At 45.2% G+C, this 4823-nt stretch overlaps 1 non-coding gene across 1 annotated transcript; it reads left to right on the top strand.

Annotated features, from left to right (window-relative positions):
- Nucleotides 1–3872: 3872 nt before the first annotated feature.
- On the top strand, nt 3873–3979 carry LOC143989628 (U6 spliceosomal RNA). Its single transcript, XR_013277051.1, has one exon. It is a non-coding gene; the product is annotated as a U6 spliceosomal RNA (small nuclear RNA).
- Nucleotides 3980–4823: the final 844 nt, after the last annotated feature.

Genomic DNA, 4823 nt, shown 5'->3' with positions numbered 1-4823 from the left:
TATATCATGTACTTTTCTAACTTACATACATTATTTAATCATTGTGTACTCTTCAACAAGTAACAGATTTGAAGGTTGATAGGTTAATTGAAAATGTAAATCTTTAACGGTCGGTAAATATTAGAAAATCACCCCAGAGGAGACACCTGGAAGTGACGAGTCTACGCACGTTTCAACCTACTGGCGTCAACAGGAAGTGACGAACTCCCATTTCCTGTTTGCTTTTATAATGTACAAAGGAGTGTGATTGGCTAGGCTCCCCAAACATGGAGACCGGGGACAAAAAAGGAATCTACCTCATTATACCGCATTATAAAAGCAAACAGGAAATGGGAGTTCGTCACTTCCTGATGAAGCCAGTAAGGTGAAACGTACTTATAAGCGCGGACTTGTCACTTCCAGGTCCTCTATGTGACATCCTTTTGGTAAATCCAGAAGGAGGTGTGGCTCGCAACAATGCTGCAATTCTGATATATCCACTCGCACATGCTGTAGACACCTTGGTGCTGGGCACAGCACAGTCACATGTGAGTGCAAAATCTTTTGTTACCTTTTTAAAAAAAATGTATTAAAACTTACTTAACCATAAGAGATCATTTTGTGTTTCCTTAGTGGAGTCGGTTCCCTTATCCCCAGCCGCCATCTGGAGGGGGTCACTCAGTGGAGAGTTGCCTACCTAAGATTGCGATCATAAACACCCCATTTTTCCTTTAATGTTGGAAACTTGGCTTGTACAGTTTTGGGAGACAGAGATATGCTGAAAGTAATTCATTTCTTTAGATTTCTGATTTAATCTCTATTAATTCTATCAGGCAGGTTTACTTTAACCACAGAGATATAGTGGTTTCACATGCGACTTAGATACTCTTTGGAAAAAGTCAGCCGTCGATGTGGTTACAAACCATTACCTGGGTGATTATAATCTGTCATCTAAAAATAACAGTGCACATTTCCCTTCTTTGTGGCATGGTAAAGGGTTTTGTAAGGACATCTTATACAAACCAGTACAATTAAACGGTCTGTGATGTCTTAGGCCGCGTACACACGGGCGGACTGTTCGCCCAACTAAGTTCGTCAAACAATCCGACAAACAGTCCGTTCAAAATTAGCATGAACGGACTTGACCACACACGATGAACGAACAGTCCGCTGAAAACGTGCGTGATGACGTGTACAGCACGTACGACGGGACTAGAAAAACTACGTCCTATACACTGCAATGCAACCTTCGGCCGTGTAAACCCTTTCTGAGCATGCGCGATACTTAGTCCGTCCAACTTGCCTACACATGAGCGGACTGTCCGCTGAAACCAAGTTTGGACGGACAAAACCAAGTTTGAACGGACTGTCTTACGGAAATTCCGTAAGACTTTGTTCGTCAGACTGTCCACTGAAACAGTCCGCTGAAGCCCACACACGAGCGGACTGTCCGCTGAAACACTGTTCAGCGGACTAAGTTGGGCGAACAGTCCGCCCGTGTGTACGCGGCCTTAAAGCAGAGTTCCACCCATAAATGGAACTTCCGCTGATCCGGTTCCTCTCCCCCTCTAGTGTCACATTTGGGGGAAGGGAGGAGCAGATACCTTTCTAATCCAGGTATTTGCTCTCATTTCCGGCAAAAGATTTCCGCAGCATCCATGGTGATCTACGCCATGTCCGACCCCCCACGCTGTCTTCTGGGAGGCACACGGGTTCCAGAAGACAGCAGGGGCCACTCAGAATGAACAGTGCGACTCGCGCATGTGCAGTAGGGAACCAGGCTGTGAATCCGCAGGGCTTCACTTCCTGATTCCCTTAGACCCCTTTCACACCAGGGCGTTTTGCAGGCGCTATAGCGTTAGAAATAGCACCTGCAATCCACCCTAAAAAAGCTGCACCATTGTATGTAGTGTGAAAGCCCGAGGGCTTTCTCACTACAGTGGTGCGCTGGCAGGACGTCAGGGAAAAGTCCTGCCAGCAGCTTCTTTGGAGCGGTGAAGGAGCGGTGTGTTTACCGCTCCTCCACTGCTGCTCCCCATTGAAATCAATGGGGCAGCACTGTAATACCGCTGGCAAAACGCCGCTATTGCGGCGTATTGCCAGAGGTTTTAACCCTTTCTCGGCCGCTAGCGGGGGGGGTAAAAGCGCCCCACTGGTGGCCGAAATCCACCGCAAATCCAGCGGTAAAACGCTGCTTTCCACCCGCGCTATCGGCGGTGTGGTGTGAAAGGGGCCTTACTGAAGATGGCGGCGCTTCCACCTAGAGCTGAGGGACGGATCGGCTTCGGGCAAGGACATCGCGGGCGCCCTGTACAGGCAAATGTCCTTATTTTTTGTCAGGTGGAACTCTGCTTTAAGGAGACAATCAGCTGCTGTCATTCAGATCCAGGGTAGAAGTTAAAGTCAAACCTGACTGGTTGTTATCGCCAATACACAGGGAAAGTGGGAGAAGACCAAATACTGTACATGAAAGTATGCTGCTTTATCTATTAGACTATGGCTTTATCACCAGTGCTCTCTCCGAGGCAGATCACTCCTCATCCACATGATCTGTATAAGCAAAGAAAAGTCGGTGTACTATCACATAGTGTCCCCCATCGGATAGTGTCCGCTGTGTACTGCGCATGTGCAGTACACAGTACACACAGATTCCGAAAATAGCCGATGATGAACAGTGCCTGCGCCGTGAATGGAGTTGCTAGCCCCACCATCCAAGTGGACATAGGGCTGGCGATATTAGAGGGCCCCTCGCGGGCTCACTTCGCTCGCCACACTTCGGGCACAGCCTTGCTGCGCTCGGCTCTTTTATATTCCAACTCTATGTCCACTTGGATGGTGCGGTTAGAACCTGGACTCACGGCGCAGGCCGGCCATCTTCGGCTATTTTATGAATCTATGTGTGCTGTGTACTGCGCATGCGCAGTACACAGCGGACTCTATCCGATGGGGGACTGAATATGACAGGACACCGGCATTACAGTGTGTGTACTCTGCAATCTTGTGTTTATTGGCAGGCAACAAAAGACAGCCAGTTTGTTAACATTTGTCGCTGTCATTTGTTACCCGCCAATATACACAAAATTGCAGAGTATACACCGGAGTTTTCTTTGTTTATACAGATAGTGGGAGAAGGTATTTAGACAATTCTAAACAGTTTCAAGACAGGGCAGTCCAAAAACCGTAATGATAAAAAAAAACAGAAAATGAATTCAGGAAGAGCTAGAGATGCAAACTGAAACCAAAACAGGGAAACGTCTGTAAATGACCTAATTTTGGTCAAGTGATATGTGAGCTACATATTATTATATTACCCCCCGGGCACCTGACCAACAAGCCCCTTTCTCATTTCTCAAGTGCAGTGCTTCCTTGATGCCAGAGAGGAATAAAATAAATGCATAAATAAGGGATGGATGCAGCTTTAGTCGAAACAGTTTAAATTTTGCCTTCCTTTTAATACAATACATGACTGTAAAACCTCAGAGCTTAGATTTGTAGAAATTTAGATTTACCGAGCATGGTCTGGCTAGAGTCATTGAAGTCCTCTGGTGTCTCCAATGGTCCTTTGAAATCCAATGAACACATCTTGTACTGCTTCCCTATTTACTGTGCTCTGGTACCTACCTGATCTTTTCCAGAAGCTCTTTTTCCACAGTCAGATGCCCTCATTACTGCCTCAAAGCCTTTCTTAAAAACAGGAAAACAAAGTCAGACACTCTAATGTCATTGGCCGAGGCACCTCCAGTGAGCTCCTAACCCGTCCTTCCTCTTAATTTGGACAATTCTATTTTTATTGGGTCTTTCCATGGAGCCCTCTGTTCATTTCATGCCCAATCATGAATAGTGGAATATGAAAAACACATAGTGGAATATTTAAAGTTAAGATGGTTTCACTTGTGCTTGCTTCGGCAGCACATATACTAAAACTGGAATGATACAGAGAAGATTAGCATGACCCATGCACAAGGATGACACGCAAATTCGTGAAGCGTTCCATAAAAAAAAAAAAGAAAAAAAAAAAAGATGGCCTCACTTTAGCTCAGTTTGTGCATGTCTTTTATGGGAGGATAATTAAATATTTTGACAGTTTTTTTTTAATTCTATTGTAATGGGGCCTCTTTGGCCAAGCATTTTAGAATAATGTATTCCTGGAGGATTAGCACTATTGTTTATAGTATATTGATGGTGCAATAAACTTGAATGTTAATCAATCAATTATAAAGTATTAATAATCATTTTAAGCCATTCCTGAGTCTAGTGTGTTTATTTATAATTCTTTATTCAAAAGAACTGCGCGTCCATCAAAACAATATACCACAAAATAAGTACAAAATCTCACCCAATAATAAAGAGACATTTTAAAACAGCATAATATTATAACCATAACGCAGTCACAGAAAGCAGAATTTTCAAACACCACTAAAACCCACATTATTTTCTCAAGCCGCGTACACACGGGCGGACTGTATGGCCTACTTAGTCCGTCGAAACACATTTCAGCGGACAGTCCGCTCGTGTGTGGGCTTCAGCGGACTTTTTCAGCGTGCAGTCTGGCGTACTAAGGCCGCGTACACACGGGCGGACTATCCGTCCAACTAAGTCCGTCAGACAATCCGACAGACAGTCCGTCCTACTTTTGAATGAACGGACTTGACCACACACGATGAACAGACAGTCCGCTGAAAGCTTGCACGATGACGTGTACAGCACGTACGACGGGACTAGAAATACGACGTCCAATACACTGCAATGCAACCTTCGGCCGTGTAAATCCTTTCTGAGCATGCGCAATACTTAGTCCGTCCAACTTGCCTACTCACGAGCGGACTGTCCGCTGAAACCAAGTT

This window comes from Lithobates pipiens, unplaced genomic scaffold (genome assembly GCF_037356315.1).
Source record: "Lithobates pipiens isolate NorthernLeopardFrog02 unplaced genomic scaffold, aLitPip1_a1.2 Scaffold_1, whole genome shotgun sequence".
NCBI classification, from domain to species: Eukaryota; Metazoa; Chordata; class Amphibia; order Anura; family Ranidae; genus Lithobates; species Lithobates pipiens.
This window is presented reverse-complemented; position numbering and strand designations above follow the sequence as displayed.